The following is a 23,858-nucleotide window of genomic DNA, read 5'->3' as shown; positions in this document are numbered from 1 at the left end:
GAGAAAGACAAGGCCACCCTCTCTCCCTTTGAGAGGCCCACCTGGTTTCTCGATGCCTGTTATTATTTTTTGGTTATTGTTTCATTTCCATCCGACCTTGCTATTCTTAGTCTGTGTCATTCATAGACTACAAGGCAAGCAGATGGTCAATGGCTGCCCTCCCCCATCTCCCTGCCTTTAGGTTGATTTGATTGATACTAAAAGTGGACTTGTTAGGTAGGAGATTCATGATTTGGGGTGGTGGGGTAGCCAAGAGGGAAGGGGAAATGGTGAACAGTATTGGGACAGGGTCTTGCTTTGGTACGATCTTACCACATGGCCTCTGTGACAGCCCCTCATAGCCTCCAGACCACCTAGTCCAAAGTGAGAAGCAAGAAAGTCTTTAGGGATGGTAATAGGCCTGTCCCAGACACACACTTCACATCTGGCTCTACATGCAAAGTTCGGACATTGGACATGTAGTGATTTAAAGTGGATTTCTTGCAGCAAGCATGCTTTGATACCCGGTTCAAGTGATCATGGGGGGGGGGGGATCCTACAGTAACTGAAATAAGAGTGTTGGAGTGCTGCCTTTCTTGAGGGCCTGCTCCCTTCACACAGTAAGCCCAAGTCCTTTGGTTGACTGAGCTCCCAAAAGAGATCAGAAGTGTGGCAAGGGACACAAAAATGTACATGGATTGGGCAAGATTCCACTTGTGGGTGAACTTGCCCAGCAGGAAGATTGTGAAAGTTGGCTTACTAGAAAGAGTAGTGATCAGGGGTCAGAGGTCAGCATGCAGGAAGAGACTGGCCTGTCTTGGGTTGTCCTGTGACCCCGATCTGAGGGCTGCTCCTTGTCCTGCTGGTCACCTCTTTCCCCATCCTAGGTAAGATAGCATACTACTACAAAAAGCACTTGGGAGATTGGGATGGTATTGAGAAAAGCAACTTTTTAAAAAATGGTTCCATGCCCTAAGGTGTATGTGTATAGAGAACTGTGTTTGCTACACATGTATTTTTATGGAAGGACCATCTCTTTAGGATTTTTTTTTTTTTTTTCAGTTCTTTGAAACACATAAAAAGCCAAATGGGTTGATCCACTGACCTACTTTTTTAACCCTGTGCCTGCCTCTCACACTAAGGGGGCTTTGGGGGTCTGGTTGCCTTTTGCAATTCCAGTTGAGAACTGTTGAGGGGGTCTAGGCAGGAGAGAACTGTAGCTGAGGACAGGGAAGATGTGTGGCCCTTGACTCTAGTCCTTTCTTTAGTTTTTTCTAGTCCTTTCATTAATTCTCCCTGAACTCTCCAGTCTTGGGGAGAGCTCATGCCTCACTGTTGGCCGAAGAGACCCCATGTAAAAACCCAGAGGACACTGGAGCAGGATGCTCTTGGTTGTGTGTCCGTTTTCCTTTGTGCCAAAGACAGACAGACAGACAAGCTGAGAGGCTATTTCTGAGGCAAAAGCAGTGGTCGGCCATCTTTGTGCATCTCCTAGGCCTGTCTGCAAGGGGGAGGGGCCTGGAGACAGTGGAAACTAAAGACAAGGACCCACTCCTCTTAAGCTCCTGGGGGGTTTGGGAGTGGTGCTTGCCAAGGGCTAGGGAGTGGGAAAGGGGGTCCTTTGGCTCCCTGTTGCACTTTGGGGAAGGAGGGAATATTTCAGGCTCCTTGGGACTGCTCTCCTCCCCTGTCCCCACTGCAGAGATGGCAGCATGAAGTTCCCTTCAGGCCTGGCAGACTGGTAGTGAGGAGGGGCCTCAGTTAGCTCTCAAGGGTGCCTTCCCCTCCTCCCTTCCCAGACACCATCTGCCAAATTGGGAACCATCAGTGCTACTAACTACCTCAGCCCCAGAGGGCACCAAGCCTAACTGAGCCTCAGGAGGAGCTGGTGCCTTTAAGCACCTCTTCTCCCCATCACTTGGGGCGAGGTCTCCTTTCCTTTCCCTGAGTGTTGTGGGTGAGATCCTAGTGGCTTTGCCATTCAAACCACACAGCTGTTTTGCTGTTTGTTGAGAACCAATAGAAGGGGAAAAAGCTCCGCCTGACTGGACATTGTAGGAAGATTGACAAGAGCCTCATCAACGCCAGGGGATGTAAAAGCCATTTTTCCTTCCAGATACTTGGATGATTTAGGTGCAGAATGTTCCTCTTGCATTCAGACATAGCATAACACCAGTTGAAACTTCCTGTTTCTTTCCTTTGGCTAAGTCTCTGTGAGAGTACAGGATAAGGGAGAAGGCCACATTCCCGAGGGTTCTAGGGGATGGGCCAAAGCCTTAGGCTTGCATGGTCTGGTGGTACCATTACTAATGACCTCAGATGGTTCAATCTGGACTGACAAAAGAAGAGCATTTGTTTTTCTTACATAGCAGGAAGCTCCTAGAGCACCGTGTTTTTCGTAATCAGAGATGATGAATGCTACGAGTATAAATGGATGATCTACCTCAGTCCTTACAATAAAATTGGAAATAAGGGCAGGGACTCATGCATGAGGGTATGAATCCCAGCCAGAAGATTTGAGGCTTATGACACAAAAGGTTTGTCTTGGGGGAATCGGGCAGGCCTGCCAGGATCCCCACTCACATTGGTCGGGTTGGCAGGGTTCGTCATCTCATCCCAACCCCCCCTTCTCTCCTCACCCATGCTTCACCCCTTTCCCTCCAGCTTGTCCCTCTGACCTGCTTTAGCTTAGATGGGCCAGCTGGTGAGGAAAGGTATGGATGAGCTGTTTCTCCCTTAGAGCTGGCTAGAGGTGAGTTCTGCGTTTGGCCAGGAATCCCTCGCTCTGCTTCTACATCCTAAGTCCTGGAACCAGGGTCTCGTCAACAGGGTTTCTTGACAGTCTCCACCTCCACTGAGTCCCTCCTCTCCATGGGGGGGCAATTGGCTCTGGGAGGAGAAGAGATCCTTTGCCCTGGGGCTAGCCTGGTCTGTCAGGCTTGCTTACACCATCTTTGTAGTTGGGGAATTCCACTGGCTGACCTAGTCCCTCCCCACCCTCTAAAGGACCTTCTAGAAGCCCCATTTCACTTTTGTTTTTTATCTACCTCTTAGCAAAACAATATAGAGAAATTAGATAGTGGCAACTCAACTTGCTTAGGTTAGGGGAGGGAAAGGTTTCTTTTTCCAAAGGAAAAAATATTACCTTAAAAATTACTTTCCAAAAAAATGTTAAAAAATTAAAACCAAAAAAAAATTTTTTTCTTTGAAAGGAGGGAGACAATTTCCAGTAAGCAATGGACTAATTTCCTAAATGTGCCCCCCATACATAATTTTCAATTTTTGGCAGTCTTCACTTAAGACAGTGTGATAGCTATGAACAGTTCAGCTTCCCAGTGTGTTCCTTGGCTTGTCACATCCCCACCCCACCCCATGGCTGCCAGTGAGACCCAGCTGTGCTCCCTGCCACTACTCTCCCAGCTAGGTGACCAAGACCACAAGAAGAACACTGGGTTGGGGTGATGCAGTCCTGACTCAGTTTCCTCTTGGCAGGTGGTTGGGGGCCACAGGTAATAGTTTTATGTGAACCACTGCTAATAAGTGCATTAGAAATGAATTTAAGCATATTATAAATTAGCATGATGAATAAACATTACCATTTGGAGTCTCCCTTCAGAATCTTACTCTGGTTCCTAAAAACCAGAGTTAAGTCAAAAGAACCCACTCCCCTAAGACAAAGTGGATTGATATGCAGTCCTAAGACATGGCTTCCAGTACGGGATGGAGTATTCTGAGTGGAAATCTGGAAGGGTTTGAAGGGGCTGCTGCTTGTGACTGTTATGTTCTGTAATCCCGACGACTTGGAAATTGTAGAACCCTGCCAGCTGTCACAACCCTGAATTTGATTGTGCCCTCCTCCCAACCTTATCTGTTCTTGAAGCTGGGGGAGGGGGGCACATGGCTCGGACTTGACAAGTTTGTTCCTTCAATGGATGAGCACCTGGGTTCCTTCCTGGTGAATATTGTTTCAGCCACAAAGCAATTCATTCCACTGTTTCCATCGCAAAATAAAAGGAAACTTCTATTGAAAACAGAGTGTGTTTGCTTCTGGAAAGGAGTTTTTTGAGTCTAGGAGGTCTCCAGCTGACATTCCAGCTATATGGGTAACATCACAGCTGGCCAGCTGATGATGACTAAGTTCTGGATAGGAGCAAATCTACCCATCAGCCACTTACCTTTTGTTTCAAACCTGGTTTGCATTGTCTCCTGAAAAGTGGTTTTTATTTCATTCTCTCTTGCTGTTCAGTTCTAATTTGTAACTAAGTCTTTTATTCCTTCCCATTGTTCTTACTACATGCCTTGTTTGGCAACCCCAACAGAAATGTTGCCATTCATAAAGTATAGCTCCACATCTGTTTTGTTTTTAGGACCTGGGCTAGTTTCTGGGATCATCCATCTACCCCATCAGTTCAGTGGCTTCCAGCCCATTTGTCTATGAGAGGAACTTGAGGACCCTGGAGAAGGGCAGAGTCTTGCTTTGGTGTGGAACCATGGGTTTGCCCAGGAAGCTGAGTTTTCTGGGCCATACCTTTAAGGTCTGCTGTTTTGTTTCACACTAGAGCTTTCTGGCCCGTCCCTGGACAGTCCTGCAGAGGGCATCAGACTTGTCCATTGAAGGTCCCTTGGGGTTGAACTACACTTTCATACACCTAAGATCATCAGAAAACATATTTACATTACAGTTCATAACAGCTAAATTACAGTTATGAAGCTTTGGAGCCTGACCTGGAACTAGCTCTATGGATCAGGCTGGCCTTGAATTCAGAGATCCACCTGCCTCTGCGTAAAGTTGTGCGCCACCAATACCCAGCTGCAATGAAATAATATGGTCAGAGTCACCACAATGTGAGGAACTGCATTAAAAGGTCACAGCATTAGGAAGGCTGAGAATTACTGGAGTAACATACCGTAGAAAAATTCACTGACCCAGAGAAACCAGATGAACAAGCATCCCAAGGAAGGTTGCTGGTGGCATACGTGTGAATGTGTCACCTGCATGTACGTATGTGTCCTGCTTCCTGTGGAGATCAGAAGAAAGTGTTAGATGTCTTGGAACTGGAGTTAAGGATGTTTGTGAGCCACTATGTAGGTGCTGGGAATCCAACCTGAGTCCTGAAAGTGACTGATGATGTAAACCACTGAGCCATCTCTACAGCCGTCAAGTGCACACATAAGCACCCATGCACATGAATGCAAGTGCTCCTCGGAGGCAGGAGTTTTGGCTCTGCTGGGCCTGGAATTACAGGTAGCTTTAAACCCTAATGTGTGTGCTGGGAATGGAACTTGGGTCTTTTGGAAGAGTACAGGCTCTTAACCTCTGAACCATCTTAATTATGATTATGCTTATTGTTGAGACAGGGTCTCTTTACATAGCTCTGGCTGTCCTGGAATTCAGTAAGTTGATCAGGCTGGCCTCAAACTCCCAGAAACCTTCCTGATTGTGCCTCTGAGGCTGGGATTAAAGGTATGTATGTACCACCACTCCCATCCTAACTTTTTTTAAAAAATATTTTCATTGTTTATTTATTCATGTATTTTATGTATTTGTGTGCTTTGCACACCAGAAGAGGGCATCAGACAGTTGTGAGCTGCCATGTGGGTAATAGGAAATGAACTCAGGACCTTTGGAAGAGCAGTGAATGCTAACCACTGAACCATCTTTCCAAACCCCCCCCCCCCCCCCCCCCCCCCCTTTTTCTTTTTTTGGCAATGGTTTGCACAAGCCTATAATGCCAACTCTGTAGAAGCAGAGGCAGGCCAATTTATTCATTTGAGGCCAGCCTGATCTAAAGATGAAGTTCCAGGTCAGTCAGGGCTGCATAGAGAAACAGTTCTTTCCTTCCTATGCAGTGGGTGGGTGGGGTGGGGTGAATCAGAGGAAGACCTTTGGGGATATTTCTTTCCCTGTGTGGCTCCTGCTGATTAAACTCAGGAAAGAAAGTACCTTCGTCTTCTGAGCCATCCTGTCATCTCCTAAAACAGGTTTTGGAATGGATTCCTTTCGCTCCTTCCCCTGGTATAGCTGGGGCATTAAGAAGGTGTCTGGCAGGTGGTGGCGCACGTCTTTAATCAAAGCCCTTGGGAGGCAGAGGCAGGTGGATCTCTGTGAGTTTGAGGCCAGCCTGCTCTGTTGAGGTCTGCAGGACTACATAGAGAAACTCTCTCTCTCTCTCTCTCTCTCTCTCTCTCTCTCTCTCTCTCTCTCTCTCTCTCTCTGTGTGTGTGTGTGTGTGTGCGTGTGCGCGCGCGCGCACTCGCGCGCGCACCTTTCTACCTACTTATCTACATTTCTCACAGAAGGCCTTTTAATTTAAAAGTGTCCAGCAATTTATGTCCTTTCAGAGGTGTGGCTCCCTGCCCATGAGGAGACTTAGAGTCAGTCTCTCTCTCTCTCTCTCTCTCTCTCTCTGTTTTTCAAGACATGGGTTTTGTTTGCTTTTTTTTTTTTTTTTTTTTTTTGCTGTAGTCTGGCCTCCAACTCACAAAAATCTGCCTGCCTCTGCCTCCCTATGGGGAAGGGCAGTTATGGAAACCTTTAAGTAGCTCTAGGTGCCAATATAGAATTGTACACACTTGAAGGACTAGTGTTCTAAGTTGTGGGATCATATTGGAAATCTGGCAGGTAGTACTGGAGTTGCTTCCTAAAGATGCCCTGCCATCTAGAGGGTTAACATAGGCCAATGGAGAGTTGAACAGGGAAGACAGGTTCAGTGGGATTTTTCAGAGGCGACCAAAGGCATGGGACAATTGGGTGGCCATTACCTCAGGAAACAAGCTTATGGGCTAGGCTGTTGGATGAGTGTGGAATACACAGGTGGGAAGAACCATGATTAGAATTTAGCATCTCAGTAATAGGCACCTTCATTTCCCATAGCTCTTAAAGTGTTGCTTATCTGTTACTGTTTTATGGCGACACTATGGCCAAGGCGACTTGAGAGAGTGTTTAACATGGGTACTTGCTTACAGTTTACAGAGTTAATGTAGCAGAGAGTCATGGTGCTGGAGCGGTAGCTGAGAGCTTGACACACCAAAAGGCTGACCCTGTGCCCTGGTGACTAAACATTACACATGTGAGCCTGTGGGGTGCTTCTCATTCAGACCACTACAGTATCTGAAGAACTGTGTTAAGGCTTCCTTCCACTGCCCAGCATCTGTGAAACAATTCATGTCAAATACCTGGTTTGTAGAATATGGCTTATTTTTCCCTGTTCTGGTGTTCAAACCTAGGGGCTTTGGGCCTGCTAGGCACATATATCTATCACTGACCATCATTTCTCACAAAACTCTCGCTCTGTGTGTGTGTGTGTGTGTGCGTGCGTGCGTGCGCGCGCGCGTGCATGTCCCTTTCTACCTACTTATCTACATTTCTCACAGAAGGCCTTTTTAATTTTGTTTTTTTTTGGGGGGGGACAGGGTTGCTCTGTTACATACTTCTGGCATCTTTACCTGCTGGGTCATCTAACCAGCTCTTACAAATGTACCTCTTAAGACAGCTTTGGTTGTATGCCACAGAATCTCCCCCACCCCAAGACAGGGTTGCTCTGCATAATGGCCCAAGTTGTTCATGCTGGCCTCCAGTTCACAGAGGTGCACCTGCCTCTGTCTCTCTATTTCTGGGATTAAAAGTGCCCACCACCACAGCCTGGCCTACATGCCCCAGAATCTTGACACAAAATATTTTCATTTTGTACTTTCTTTCAATCGTTGTTAGTAAAGATGAATTAACAGGGAGCCTATACTTCAAGAAAGGAAGCTGGGTGTGTTGGCACTCACCTTAATTACAGCACTGTGTGTGTGTGTGTGTGTGTGTGTGTGTAGGACAGGTAGATATGATAGATCTCTGGGTTCGAGGCCAGCCTGGTTTACATGATGAGTCCCAGGATAAGAACTACACACAGAACGCCTTGGGATTGGGGTGGGGGGGGGAGAAAACAGGGTCTCTGGCTCTGCTGGAGTCCACATAAAAGTGGAAAGGGGCTAGAGCAATTGTTCAGTGCTTAGGATGTGTGCTATTCTTGCAGAGGACATAGAACCTGAGTTCAAGTCCCTGCACCCACATGGCAGCACACAGCCATCCAGGAGCTCTGGTGCCCTCTTCTGGCCTCCACAGGCATTGTGTGCACTTAGTGCAGAGTGGGTAGTATTCATGCAGGCAAAACATCCATACACATAAAATCAAAACAAGCCTTAAAAAGTTAATTCTTTTGTTTTTGTTTAGGAGGAGAGAACTAATGACACAAAGTTTTCCTCTGACTTTCATACATTAGTGATGGCGTGTGTGTGTGTGTGTGGGGGTCCTTTTCTGGTACATATGCATAATTTTTTTAAAAAATAAAGTACCGTTTTTATTGTGGTGGTGTTTTTCACTTTTTTTGAGACAGGGTTTTTCTGTGCAACAGCCTTGGCTATCCTGGAACTTTCTCTGTGGAGCAGGCTGGCCTTAAAGAGATCCTCCTGCCTCCAGCCTCTCCTCCTGAGTGCTGGGATTAAAGGCATGCATCACTACACATGGTATAAAAGAGGTAAACAACAATAACTGAAAACTGTGATGCTTAATACAGTCACTTTGGGTCATGTGACCTGAAGAAGTGAGTTACTTCTACAAGAAATAAAACAAAAAGTTGCTCAGTAATGGAACACTTTCGTGGCGCACATGTGACTCTCACAAATGTACAGTTTTCACCTCCTCCGGTGTGGAGAGATGACCCAGTGCCTGAGAGCACTGCCTTCTCTTGATAGGGCCCAGCGTAGCCTGGTTCCCGGGGCCTGACACCCTGTCCTGAACTCTGGGCCCTGCACACAGGTGGTACGCATACATGCAAATAAGCAAAATACTGGTACACATAGAATACATGTTACCTTAGAAATATCAGGGTACCAAGAAATGAATATTGACAAACTCAAGGAATAACTTTTAAAAATCACAGTAACATTAGTGAATTCTAGAAAACTAATCAAGATGTAGCAAAAGAATCACAAGCAAATTGAAGAAATTGAGATACAGGCTGGGCCTGTGGTTGTACACCCTCTGATCACAACACTGCATAGGTGGAGACAGATCTGAGTTCGAGGCCAACCATGGCTGCACAGAGAAACACGGTCTCAAAAAGCCACCCCCCCACACACACACACAAAGAAGAGATACACTAGTAGTTACTAAAGAGCTAAACTAGAACAAGTGTGTATTATGTAAACCTCCAGGGAACTCTCTAGGAAACCAGAATTAACCCCAGAAGCCAGCGAGGCCTTCTGGATGCTGCAGTAGGTGAACTGGCTTAGCCATTATGCACAGATCCCTGGGTTCCACCCCCCAATACCACAAAGTCAAAACCAAGGAAAAACCCAGCAATGTTACTTCACTGTGTTTTAAAGTTATGGTTGTGGCAATTCAGTAAGCTATTAAGATGGGCAGCGGGGAGGAGTGGAGTCCAGAGGCTAGGAACATGGCTCAATTGATAATGTGTGCCTAGCATGCACAAAGCCTGAGTACCACCCTCATTACCACATAAACCTGGCATAAGTGTGCATACCTGTAATCTCAGCACTCACTCAGGGCAGAAGGATAGGGAGCACAAGGCCATTCCCAGCTAGAGAGGGAGTTTGAGGCTAGACTGGGTTACATGAGACCTTGTTTCAAAACATTCTCTCTCTCTCTCTCTCCCTCCCTCCCTCCCTCCCTCCCTCCCTCAAAGAAAAAAAGGGGGCAGAGAGGAGTGAAACTAGAGAAGAGATTGCTCAGTGTTTAAGTAATTTCTGCTCTTTCAAAGGACCTGAGTCTGATTCTTAGCCCCCAAGTTGGGCATTTCACAACCGCCTAGAACTCCAGCCCCAGGAGATCTAAGGTGGAGGTATCCAGGCTCTGCTGAGGTCCACTGAGGCATGGCTACTTCCTCTCAGTCAAAGGAATGAATCACATACATACATACATACATACACACATACAAGAAGGCAAACACACACATAAGAAAGAAAATAGTTAATCTAAGTCAATCACATAACCAGGAGGAGTCCACTCCTTCAAGAAATCTGTGTCACTTAAATATATGTGTTGGCTAATCCTACTTTGACACACATACTAGAGTTACCTGAAGGAGGCAACTTTAATTGAGAAGACGTCTCCATTAGATCTGGCTGTTAGTCATTTTCTTAATTAGTGATCAGTGGGGGGGTAGACCCATTGTGGTGGGGCCATCCCTGGACTGGTGGTCCTGGGTTCTATAAGAAAGCAGTCTGAGCAAACCAAGAGAATGTGATGGGAGATGTCATTCTGTAAATATTTTTCTCTTATTGGTTAATGGATAAAGCACTGTTGGCAAATAGGAAGGCAAGATAAGCCAGACTTGGAGACCAGAATGATTTTGGGAGATGTAATAAGGAGAGTCAAGATGTACGGACTTGAGAGGAAGAGGTCTGAACACTATCTCAAGTAAGATAAGACCACCTGGAAACACTTAGATTGATAGAAATGGGTTAATATTTAAGACAAAGTTTGCTAATAAGAAACACGTGTATCAGGCCAACAGCTTTATATCTAATACAGCATCTCTGTGTGTTATTTGTACTGATGCGGCTGTGGGGCCAGGCTGGCCCGGAAAACTGCTCATAACATGAAAGCAAGCCATTAAGCAGCTCCCCTCCACAGGCTCTGCATCAGCTCCTGCCTCCAGACTCAGGCCCCATTTGAGTTCCTGTCCTGGCGTCCTCCAATGAACAGTGATATGAAAGTGTAAGCCAATTAAACCCTTTCCTCCCTGGCTTGCTTTTGGCCATGGTTTTTCCATCATAGCAATAGTAACCCTAAGACACATTGGTACCAGGAGTGGAGTATTCCTGTGACAGACCTGACCATGTTTTGGGAGTTTGTAGGACTTTGGAACTTTGGGCTAGAAAAGCCATTGAGTGTTGAGAGCTCAGTGGGATCTTCTGTAGGAGCTTGGAAGATAAGAATATTGAGTGGTGCAGAGGATGGAGGCCTGGATTATGAGGTTTTGGAGGGAAGTTTAAAGACTCAGGGCCATTTGCTGTTTTGACTTAAGATTCTGTAGTTCTGGTTAGTTGGGGCTGAAAAATCAGCTGTGATTTACAAGAGACTGTACTACAAGATACTAAGAACTACTAAGATGAAACCTTTGCTTTGCTGGGATACTCATGCTGGTTGGCTGGAGCTGAGAATTTAGTGATGACTAAGAAGAGACCAGCTGGCCAGGCGGTGATATCACACACCATTAATCCCAGCACTCAAGAGGCAGAGGTAGGTGGATTGCTGTGAGTTTGAGGCCAGCCTGCTCTACAGAGCAAATGCCAGGACTACACAGAAACATCTTGTCTTGCACAAACCAAAAAAAAGGAAAAAAAAAAAAGAGGCAACCAAGGGTATACCTCCTATTGGCAGCTGACCTTGGTAGTGTAAGGAGTCACCAAGGTGGTATTGGTTTTGAAGGCATGAAATAACAGCATGGAGAACAGCTGAGGCTTGGCACTGTGAGAGGCCGGGTGAGGACACTGGCGAAGGTGCAGCCTCAGTGATGGTTGAAGGGCCAGGACTGAAGGTGCCATGCAGAGAAGTTGAGACTTGGCGCCAGACTTAGCACCACAGGAAAGGCTATTGGTGAAACGCAGCCCAGTTACAGCAGAAGACCCCAGCGTTTTAGAGATGCCAGTACCATGGGATGAGCACTAAGAACAGCAGCAGCAGTGGACTGGAACCAGCCGGAGCCTAGAAGATGAGCAGTGAGTGTGGCTGCAGAGAGCAGATCTGGAGAAGGGACCCAAGCTCCTCCGAGGAGCCCAATCATGAGTGCATCTCAGATAACTGGAGTTTGGTTTTGCTTGGCTCAGACGGTGATTGTGCCCTAGCTCTTCCCTCTTGAAGAAGATACTTAGTTTAATTTTGATTTTTATAGGAGCACAGCTGAAAGACTTGAAACTTTAAAAGAGACTTTGAATTTTTAGGGAGATTGCATATTTCAAAGAGAGGAAATTTTAAGCCGGGCATTGGTGATGCACACCTTTAGTCCCAGCACTTGGGAGGCAGAGGCAGGTGGATCTCTGTGAGTTCCAGGACAGGCTCCAAAGCAATATAGAGAAACCCTGTCTCGAAAAACCAAAACAAAACAAAAAAACGAACAAACAAACAAAAAAAAAAAAAAAAACCACTGAAATCTTAATGTATTGAATTTGTAAAGACTTGGGACTTTTAAAGTTATTTATGTTTTTAATGTGACCTTTTGGGGAGGAATAAGAAAGTGGCTCAGTAGTGATGTGTTTGTGTGTCAAGTTGACAAGGGGTCAGTTGTACTGGCTGGTCTTATGCCAACACAGATTAAGAAGGCAATCTTAATTTAGAAAATGCCTCTATTAGATCCAGCTGTAAGGTATTTTCTTAATTAACGGTTGATGAGGGAGGGCCCAGCCCATTGTTGATGTTTGCATCCCTAGGCTGGTGGTCCTGGGTTCTATAAGAAAGCAGGCTGAGCAAGCTGTATGGGGTGGTATGGGGTTACCAGCCCTCCTCCATGGCCTCTGCATCAGCCCCTGCTTCCAGGTTCCTGCCCTGCTTGAGTTCCTGTCCTGACTTCCATCAGTGAAGGAAGTGGAAGCCCTTTCCTCCCCAGTTTGCTTTTGGTCATGGTGCTTTATAATAGCAACAGTAACCCTAACTAAGGCACATGCTAGAGAGAAGGGAGGGCTGATTATCCATGTAAAGGGATAATGAACTTTTTTTCCCAGAAGCCCCTCCTGTGTATGGCTTCAGCTTCCATCCAGCAGCACTACAAAACCTGTGCTTTACCCCGTGGGGTTTGTTCACTTTTTTGTTGTTGTAGTCGTTTGTTTTCTTGAGACAGGGCTTCTCTGTGTAGCTTTGTAGACTAGGCAGGCCTTGAACTCACAGCGATCTGACTGCCTCTGCCCTCTGAGTGCTGGAATTAAAGATGTGCACCACTAACGCTCAGCTGTTTCCCCTTCCCTTGTGTATTTATTCCTTTTGATAGTTATGAGACAGGACTCTAGCTTTTGGGGGCTTGCCCCCCAGTTCCCAAATAATCTCACACCAAGACTCTTTTTTGCTTATGAGTGTCCGGCCTTAGCTTAGCTTGTTTCTTGCTGGCTTTTCTTAAATTATTCCATCTACCTTTTGCCTCTGGGTTTTTTTCTATTTCTGTGTATCTTTTTTTTTTTTGGCTGTGTGGCTAGGCCCCAGTGTCCTCCTCCTACTCTTGTTCCTTGATCTCCCTTGCTTCCTGATCCCTCTTTTTCTCTTCCTATTGATTCTCTCTGCCTGCCAGACCCACCTGTCTTTTCCCCTGCCTTGCTATTGGCCGTTCAGCTCTTTATTAGACCAATTATGTTTTAGACGGGCAAAGTAACATAACTTCACATAGTTAAACAAATGAGGCATAAAAGAATGCAACACATTTTTGCATCATCAAAATAAATGTTTCACAGCATAAACAAACGTAACACATCTTAAAATAATATTCTACGACAGATAGGGCCTCACTCTGTTGCCTTGGCCATCCTGGAATTCACAATGTAAACCAGGCTGTCCACCAAGCTCATAGAAATCTGCCTCCCAAGTGCTGGGATTAAAGGGATCTGCCCCTACCACCTGGCTGATGACATTTTTAAAAAAAAAATATATTGCATTTTAAAATTTGTGTGTGTATATACATGTATGCACATTCATGACACTCCACATAGGGAGACGAGAGGACAGCTTGCTTGAGTCACTTCCCTCCTTCCACACTGTGATTTGTAGAGACCAATCAGGTCACCTGGCTTGGTGGCACACCTTTATCAACTGAAGATCTCACAGGCCTGCCTGAGGACAAGCATACTTGGATTTTAGAAAGAGAACCATGGGGCAGGCAAGCTTCAAATCCAGGTTGGGAGGCAGGAGACAAGAAGAGGAAGAAGCCATGCCTTTGGAGTTGGAACCGAAGAAAGGAAAAAGGGTTCAGCAACGAAGGTCAGCTAGCCAGCTGCTCTGCATAGCGCTGACGGCAGAAGGGGCTTTTAGGGAACAAGCTAGAAAGCTCAGGGAGTGAGGAAAAACATGTGCAGGCCCTGGACAGTATTAAAGAAATGAGGGGCTGGAAAGATGGCTCAGAGGTTAAGAGCACCGACTGAATTTCCAGAGGCCTTGAGTGCAGTTCCCAACAACCACATGGTGGCTCACGACCATCTCTAATGGGATCTGATGCCTTCTTCTGTCCTGCAGGTGTTAATGCAAATAGAGCACTCATATACATAAAATACATCAATAAATAAATAAAAAAAAGAAACCAAAAGGCCTCCCTTGATTGTACGTGGCTTAAATCCATGCTTTGTACATGGCAGGTGGATCTCTGTGAGTTAGATGCTCGCCTGATCTACATAGCCAATTCCAGGCCAGCCAGCGCTGTAATAGTGAGACCCCATGTCAAAAAAGAAAATAAAAAGGTGGCTTTGATTTCCCTTCTAAGTCTGTTTCTAAATTATTACTTAAAAGTGTGTGTGTGTGTGTGTGTGTGTGTGTGTGTGTGTGTGTGTGTGTGGTGTCTGTGTGTATTTATTTCATGGGTGTGCAAGTGCCCAGAAGAGGGCGACATTTAAGAGGAGTCAGGTATTTCTTAGCTGCCTGGCTGTTGGTGCTGGGAACCTGAGCCCTCTGTAAGAGGAATAAATGCTCTTAACCACTGCACCCACCTCTCTAGCTTCTGTTTCTAAGTCCTCATCAACAAGAGTGAGAACCCAAAGAGGGAGCCTCAGATTCCCTGGCCACACTGTCTCAGTCACCCCGGGGGGGGGGGGGCGGCAGTACAGGATGAGCCTGCTGCCTGGCTCTCCTTGGTAGTTTTAGACAACACTGAGGAATGTGTGCTTTGTGTGGCTGCCAGGCTCCTTATCTGTACAAGGTCGAGACGTGGAAATTGGGTTACACCATTAGTCCCCTTTCAGCTCAGGTGGGGCCACTTTGCCAAAATAACTCTCAAAAGGAAACGTGTTCTCTGTATTTGATTCCAGACCATTTGCTGGGCCAAAAGCTACGCCCACAGTTCCCTCAGACTTTCTCCCCAGATTCAGTATCAGATACGTGGCTTAATAAAAGCACATCAGGCCCCACTGGCTGCTCTGAAAAGCCATCTTTGCATTGTTCCCGGGTCCTGCTCTGTGCTCGCTGCAGGCCTCCTCCGAGGCAGACTCCAGCAGCTTTCTGTCCAGAGTCTTGGAACTCCATTTCTCTCCTCCCTCGCTGCAGAAGATCACCGGCGTGCCTCACCTTGTCAGATACGGCCATGGACACCAGACTCCGAGATTACCACCAAGGACTTGAAGGAGAAGAAGGAAGTTGTGGAGGAGGCAGAGAATGGAAGAGACTCACCTGCCAATGGGAATGCTAATGAGGAAAATGGGGAACAAGAGGCTGACAATGAGGTAGATGAAGAGGAAGAAGGTGATGGTGAGGAAGAGGATGGAGATGAAGGTGAGGTAGCTGAGGCTCCTACGGGTAAGTGGGTAGCCGAAGATGAGGATGATGATGTTGACACCAAGAAGCAGAAGATTGATGAGGATTTTAGACAGCAGAAAGGAAAAGCTAAACTTAAGGCCACCGTGACCTATTCACCCTCCACTTTCGGGCTCGGGGAGAGGAGCAGGCCCCGCCCATCCATAGCAGGCAGTGCCAGCCACAGATGACATGCGCTCTGCACCACCCCACCAAAAGCACAACATGAATTTGCAACAGGAGAGGAAAGAAAACCAAAACTTCCAAGGCCTTGCTTTTTTTCTTGAAAATACTTTAAAAGGAAAATTTGTATTTTTATTTACACTTTATAATTTTGTACATATTGTTAGGGGGTCAGCCATTTTTAATGATAACGGGTGACCAAACCAGCCCTCAGAGCGATCTCTGTCCTACTTACTGACCTTACTTGTGGTGTGACCATGTTCATTATAATCTCAAAGGAGAAAAAAAAAAAAAAACCCTTGTTAAAAAAAAAAAAAAGACAACAACAAAAAACAATCTTATTCTGAGCATCCCAGTAACGTTTTTTGTGTATGTACCTAGCAGTACTATAAGTAGTAGGTTTGTATGAAATGGTTAAAAAGGCCAAAGATAAAAGGTTTCTTTTTTTTTTTCCTTCCTTTTTTTTTTGGGGGGGGGGTCTATGAAGTAGCTGTTTTGTTTATTTATTTTGGCCTGTTTGATATATGTGTGAAACAATGTCCATCAATAAACCGGAATTTTATTTTGCTGAGTTGTTCTAAAAACAAAAAAGCAAAAGCATATCAGGCTTTTGTGGGACCGCACAATTAACCGTGCAACTTTTTGTCTGGTTGAATCCTTTCAAATTTCACTTTTAAAAGGGTGCGATAACCAACCACACCTTTGATTTAATATTTGTCCTAAAGCCTGTGGTAGCCTGCAGAAATGGCCTCGGATCCCTCCTCCCCCGAATGCATGCCCCTCTCTGCATTAGGATTGTGACAGTGCTCGTAGGAGTTGGAGTCTGTTTCTCACTTTTCACAGAGCTTAGCCAGGTGGCTTGTTCTCCATTAGTCATGTGAGGAAAAGAGACTTGGAAGGGCTGTGGGGTGGAGTGCACTTGCCTTGTATGGGGGGTGGGGGGACGAGCTGGGTTCAAACCCCAGCACCAGGTATGAGGTGCCCTCTCCTGCTGACCTATCAAACCCTGTGTTGTGACGACACCTCTGGAAGATGAGGGGCTAGATGAAGAGCCATTAGTGACTCCCGAGGCTTCCTCAGACTGCTCTGCCAACAAACATGTGGATGAGACTTTTAGATCATTCTGGCTCAGTCCCTCCCTCAGTTATTCCAAACCAAAAGCTTTACCATCATGAGACAGACTTGTTTTAGGGTAGTTTGTTTTGATGCAAAAACTAATTGACACCACTGAAGTGGTTTAAGTTTGGTTTAAAGGTGTGTATCCCAAGAGTTGACGTTTTGAGGTAGGCATTGTGGTACAAGGTAGATTACAGAATTCTAGCTCTTGGTGCCAGGGGTTATGGTGGGGGCAGGGGAGTTTGTGGTGGAACTGTGTGTTCAGGCTAGCCTGAGATCCATAGTGAAACCCTGCCTCAAAGAAAAGAAAGAAGAAATCTGGGGCTAGAGAGATGGCTATGCTGTTTATGTTGCTAATTTCCCCTCTGAAGCAGGTTTTCTCTGTCTCACCTGACTGCTTCTCTCTACCCAACCATGTCCCGAAGCCACTGTGAAGTAAGTACTCAGAGACTTAATATGTATTTATAATTGCTTGGCCATTGGCTTAGGCTTCTTACTGGCTAGCTCTCTCTTAACTAATTACTAACCCATTACTATTAACCTATGTATCACCATGTGACTTTGGCTCTTAACTCCCTGATGAGCTACATGGCATCTGCCCTTTGTCTCCCTTTTCCCTGCTTTTCTCGGAATTTCAGCCTAGCTAAATTCTTCCCATCCATTGGCCAAAACAGCTTTATTCATCAACCAATAAGAGAAACACATAGTAACCACATACAGAGGACTTCCCCCATCATCTCCCTCTTCTGTCTAAATAAAAAGGGAGGTTTTAATTTTAACATAGTAAATTGATATATAATAGAACAGTTATCAACCCAGAATTGTAGTTACAATATTTAGTCCATTCACATTTGGCAAAATTTAAAGAAAATACTCTATCATCTATCCTATCTTTGCAAGTCTAAAGTTTTTTATTTAAGTCATATTTTATTATAATTAAGGAAAACTATTACTTAACTCCACAAAGATCCCAGAAGAATATAATATAAACTCTAGAGTTAACAGAGACATCCCACTGTCTGGACAATCACCCAAAGTTTCTCTGTAAAGTTGGGGTATCCATCTTTAGCCTATAGGCTCAGAGTGTCTGGCAGGCCTTTTAATGAAGCAGGGAATTTGAAGATCTGTTTTGTCTTATTCTGCCAAAGTTTGCCAGGTGCTTTCTTTTGTAACCTGTTTATCTAGTTTGTACAGTGTGCTGTCAAGCAGTCCAGACAAGAGCAGTTTCTTGTCCAAATGTCTATCCCTGTCATATTGAAGGCAAACTCCATAACGATTTTTTTGATGTCCATCTTTTTCTCTGATGTAATTGGTGCTGCCAGGAGCAGATGCGTCTTATTGTCATGAAAGCCCTGTTAATAAACCATTTAAAATATCATATTCTGTAGGTCTTTGAAAGGTTTTGAAGAATACCTATCCATCTGAAATATATCTATGTATATCTAGAAAATATAACTAACATGATTAAGTTTTAATTATTTTAGATGACTATTAATTATACATTATATTTTTTAAGATTTATTTATTTATTATGTATACAGTGTTCTGTCCGCATGTGTCCCTGCAGTCCAGAAGAGGGCACCAGATCTCATTATAGATGGTTATGAGTCACCATGTGGGTGCTGGGAATTGAACTCAGGACCTCTGGAAGAGCAGTCAGTGCTTTTAACCTCTGAGCCACCTCACATTATAACTAAACAAGTGTAGAAATATACATATAACAAAATTGACCTTAAATTTGTGTCAATAAGCCAAAATCCATACCAATGGGAAGTATTTATTTTTATACCACATTTATCTCTTTTGTTCTTTAGGAAGAACCTCCTGAATACTAGGATTTCAGGCATCCTTCACCACGCCCAGCTTAATTCTGCATTCCTCTTACCTGGCCCCTGCCACATTCAAACTCTGCCTCCAAACTTAAAACTCACGCAAACTTGGAGCCACAGGCCCTTCATCTGCTCCTCTCATGAGTCTACACACTCTTCTGGTGGGGGAAGTCCTCTCGGTATGTTGTGACTATATGTTTCTCTTATTGGTTGATGATTGCAGTTGAGATCTGGTGCCCTCCCTCTTCTGGAGGGGGTTTCCCTGTAGAAATGTAGCAGCTCTGCTCTGCTCTTGCAAGAGCTCTGCTGAATTCCAGCCAAAGTGTTTACTACGTCTCTGCTCCTGTGAAAGAAACCTCACTTGAGACTTAATGAGCAGGAAAAATCCAGGAGAGTGACTGATTCTGCCAGGCTCTTAAAAGGGCAGTATCAAACTGAACTGGTAAAGGGCTTATATAGGATTTCTTAGGGGCAGAACTTTCCAAGGTGGAGATTTTCAGGATGGGGATTAGTAGGATTTCAAAACCTGAGCTTGGGACAAGCTCAGAGATTGGTTGGATTTTATGCTCAGGGATTGGTTGGTCTTGATGGTCTGGGATTGTTTGGTTTTCAGTTCCTGAGTTGGTTAGGGGCAGGGTGTATTTCATTGACTCTGGTCTCAGGGCCAGGGTTTTCTTTCACTGGCCCTTGTTACCCTACAGCAAGAGCCTTAACCAGTGAGTTAACTTGCTGGCACTGTTGATTTTTGTGTTTGTTTTTTCTTTTGTTTTGAGATAGGGTCTGTTTGACCCCAAAACAAGGTAAAAAGTTGAGTGTAGTATCACATGCTTATAGTCCCAGCACTGGGGAGCAAAGACAGGAGGATCCCTGATCTTACTGACTGGCCAACCTCACCTAATGGACAAGTTCCAGGACAATAGAACAAACCCTGCCTTTTCCTAAAACAAAAACAAAAACAAAAACAAAAACAAAAAAAAAAAAAAAAAAACCCATGTATGGCAGTATTGTAGGAAATTGAATCACACTGTGAACCCTGAGTTTGTGCCAGCAACTAGTTGACAGGAAGTAGCCATGGAGAGTTGGAGGGAGTCTGGAAAATGCAAAGGAAGTACTAGGGAGGGACTTGAGTTTGATGGTCTCTTTTGGGATGGCATTGGAGAGTCTCTCTGGGTCACCAACTAAGAAGGAAGGTCAGCTGGTTGCTTCTCAACCTCTCTCATCAAGTTTTCACCCCAATATCTGACTCCTGATAAAGACTTAGTTAAAAATTACATTTGGCTGAAGGAGCAGAGGCAGTTCCAGTGGCACTCAGAGGTGACTTTGGAGCAGTCTCAGGTGCAGCCACTCGTTTCCAGGTGTAAGGGGAAAGGCCCAACCAAAGAAACATACCTAAGCAGAGCCAAAGAAACACACTTCGGCCCTGCAACCAGAACCAAAGAAATGTACCCTGACCCTGAAACCAGTGCCAAAGAAACACACTTTGCTTCTGGAATCAGACAGTGAAAGAAATACACCCTGGTCCTAAAATTAGAGCTAAAAGGCTAAAAAGGACGAGTGAAAGAAACACACTTTGGGCCTAAAACCAGAACCAAATCTGACCCCAAACTTGTGCAGAAAACCAACCATTCCCTGAGCATGAGATCTAGCCAGTCTGAGCTCAAGGACTGAAATCTCACCCCCTGGAAAAACTCTGCCCGCTAAGAATTCCTATATAAACCCTGTGGCTGTTTGGGCTGCCCGGCTGTCCTCTGCCACCCTGGCACCCTGAGGACAGCCTGAATTCTTCCCTCCCAATAAAACTCTTGAATGAGGTTTGAAAGAGACCTTCTTTTCTCTGCTTTGCCTGAGCAGAGATGAAGAGATGAATAGGTAAAGTGAAGTTGTTACATTCACTCTCTGGAGGACTGCAGCCCAACTGTAGCAACTTGGCAGGGGAAACGCCTTCCTGCCAGAGCAGAGTTGATACACTGGGAAAGCCTTTCTCTGAAGCAGGGCCATAAGCCGCTATGCTTACTGTGACCTGTGATATTCCTTGGCTGCGGAGTATCAGGATACCTTTCCATCTGAGCTGTAACAGTATTCTTTGGCTCCCGAGTTCCGGAATCCCTTGCTTGTCTATCCCATCCAAGCCGTCAAAATGCTTACACCAGGAACACACCATAAGTTGCTCAGTTGTAGTGAAAGACCTTAGATAAATACCCCCCCCACCCATGGACCAACACACGGCTAAGAACATTTTATGGTTTTTCTTGGAACATAAACAACCCTTACCCCAGTTTAACCTTACCCCAATCTGACCTTATGCTAATGAAAGGATGTCAGTATAGCCAATCATGTTATGCCTAATGTATCTATTCTAATTTGTGGTTTTGCCCTATAAAAGGAGCCTTGATACTTTGTTGGGCGCACAGCCTTCCCTGGAGTTCTCGAGAGAACGCTGGATGCCCGATTGCGCATTCGCTCAATAAAAGCCTCTTGCTGATTGCATCTCCTGGACTGGTGGTCATTGAGTCGGGGGGCTTGCCCACCTGCATCTTTAGACCCCGAACTTTGGGTCTAACAGTAGAGTGGTGCCTAGAATACAGGAGGCCCTGGGCTCAATACCTAGTATTTCACAAAATCATTGCTTCTGTCCCCTGAGCGGAGCAATCCATCTGATTCCCACTGGAAGATCCCACCTGTGCTATGGTATAGCCTTGCCTTCATTTAGGCCTGCTCTGTCCTGCAGTGCTTTGTTGTTTCTGGAATCCAAAGTGACTGCAGTTTTAGGACAATGCCTGCCTTTTTTCCTTCAGCCTTGCAGGGCAGTGAGATGGGACAGGTAGACTTATAACCCTTCCTGCCTATCCTGCCTGTATAGAATCAAGGAAGCAGTTGGAGCCAAAGTCAACAAGGCAGCCACAAAATGCAGGCAAATAAATGTGTAGATGGATGTTTTCCTGCCCCAACCACCTGGCCCCAAATAACTGACTCAGAGGCTAAATATGAGTTATAAATGTTTGGTTGATAGCTCCAGCTTGTTACCAGCTAACCCTTACATTTAAACTGACCCATTTCTATTAATCCATGTATTGCCACATGGCTCATGGCTTTACCTGTCCTCTATCCTTTCTTACTTCCAAGATGGATGGCTGGCATCTCTCCCAACCCCACCCTACTTCTTCCTATCCTTCTCAATTTGGCTTTTCTATCTAACTTCCTGCCCAGCTACATGTAGTGCACAGACACAGTTGCAAGCAAAACACACATGCTAAGAAAATTAAATTTTATTTAGATTTATTTTTAAAAAAATCATTGCAGGGGGCTGGAAAGATGGCTTTGCAGTTAAGAGCACTGGCTGTTCTTCCAGAGGACCCAGGTTCAATTCCCAGCAACCACATGGCAGCTCACAAACTGTAGCTCTACCTCCAGGGTACCCAATACTCTCACACAGAATACATGATGCAAAATACCAGTGCACATAAAATAAAAATAAACCATTAAGAAATCCTTGCAAAGGGAAGTAGGATGGGGCTGGCCACATAAGGCCCTTGTGTTCTGAGAATGCAGCAGGGGCTCTGCATTTTTGTTGGGTCGAGATTAAAATGTTTGCATAAAAGTCTTCCTAGGCGGAGGAGGTGAGAAGATTTGAATTCTTTGTGACAAATGCAAATTTTACAGTAACAAAACTTACAAGCATCTTACAGGCTCAATACAAATTCCTTAGCTGAATTTGGAGCATGCCTTTTGAAGAGATTATAGAATCCTAATCTCTGTCTAGCTTCCTGTTTTGAGAGCTTATTTCATTTAGATACATCCTCCATGCAGATCCAGTTCTCCCTGGAAGCTGAGCAAGGCTGCCCTATCTTGGGTTTTGAACTTCTAGAGCTTTTAGAGCCTGAAGATTAGAATGAATTTAAAATGCCATGCAGGCTGAGCAATGGTGGTACATGCCTTTGATCCCAGCACTCAGGAGGCAGAGGCAGGCTGATCTATGTGGGTTTGAGGCTAGCCTGCTCTACAAAGCAAGTTCTGGTACATGTTCCAAAGCTACACAGAGAAACCCTGTCCCATAAAAACAAAACAAAATGTCACCCTAGTTATGAATGGATTAGTGTTATATCTTCCATATATAATGAAAATGTTACTGAGTGGGAAAGAATTAAAGTACATCCTTTTTTTTTTTTTTTTCTCTGTAACTTTGGATCCTGTCCTAGGACTAGCTCTGTAGACCAGGCTGGCCTCAAACTCAAAGATATCTGCCTGCCTCTGCCTTCTGAGCACTGGGACTAAAGGCATGTGCCACCAACACCCGGCACTAAAGCACTTTAAAGCACTAAAGAGATCTGTCATGATGCTAATGTATCCTTAGGTTTGGCTAAGTTACATCAAGAGATTATGGAGGATAGATGGCTCCGAGGTAAAGATCACTGTCTGCTCTTCCAGAGGTCTGCGTTCAATTCCCAGCAACCACATGGTGGCTCACAACCATCTGCAATGAGATCTGGTGTGTAGAGATACATGTATGCAGAATAAATAAATCTTTTTTTAAAAAGAGAGATTATAGAGATAAAGGTAGCTAAATTAGACATTTTGGAGCAGTTTAAGAGGGCATCATTCACTTCACTTTTAAGTACCTTTACAGCTCTTGGAGCATGTGTTCTATTATGAAAGACCCCCAGAGACCCCAAGAGTTTGGAGCCTGTCAGGGGGAAGGCCCTTGCCCCCAAGAGACGAGACCAGACCACTGGATGCAAGTGCAAGAGGTTGTTTATTGTTTACACAGGTACCTGTGGACGCTTCAGTCTTTCGGGGGGACTGAGCGTGCTGAGGTTAAAACTCAGGCAGTTTATATAGGGTTGGGGTGGCAAGAAGCAGGCTTACAGAAGCAGAAGCATGGTTACAGGGATTTCATTGTTTCATCTAAACGTAGCAGTTGTAGTTAACCAAGGACAGTTGGTTATTCGGGTTGGGCACAGTTCAGTTATAACTATCTCAGCATACTGGACACTGTCCTGCTGACCTTGCTTTAGTCCAAGCTGCAGACCACAGATATCTGGTTGGCGTTGGATGAGAGCAGCACCTGGTTCCCTCCTGTACTTTTCTCATAGTTTGACCTTGGCAAATTAGCAAGAGCAATTTAAACAGGCAATAAGCATAGTGGGGGTCTTCATTCCCCCCTTTTTCTATAAAATGAATAAAACCCTTTATTCATGGTTTTTCAGTTTTCATTTGTTTTAATTGCTGGTACTGCTGGGTCAAAACTAGGGTCTGAACAACTGACA

At 45.1% G+C, this 23,858-nt stretch overlaps 1 pseudogene; it reads left to right on the top strand.

Moving 5' to 3' along the window:
- Positions 1–13,838: 13,838 nt before the first annotated feature.
- On the top strand, positions 13,839–15,657 carry LOC127220895 (prothymosin alpha-like; annotated as a pseudogene).
- The last annotated feature ends 8,201 nt before the right edge of the window (positions 15,658–23,858 follow it).

Source organism: Phodopus roborovskii, unplaced genomic scaffold (assembly GCF_943737965.1).
Source record: "Phodopus roborovskii unplaced genomic scaffold, PHOROB, whole genome shotgun sequence".
Classification (NCBI taxonomy): Eukaryota; Metazoa; Chordata; class Mammalia; order Rodentia; family Cricetidae; genus Phodopus; species Phodopus roborovskii.
This window is presented reverse-complemented; position numbering and strand designations above follow the sequence as displayed.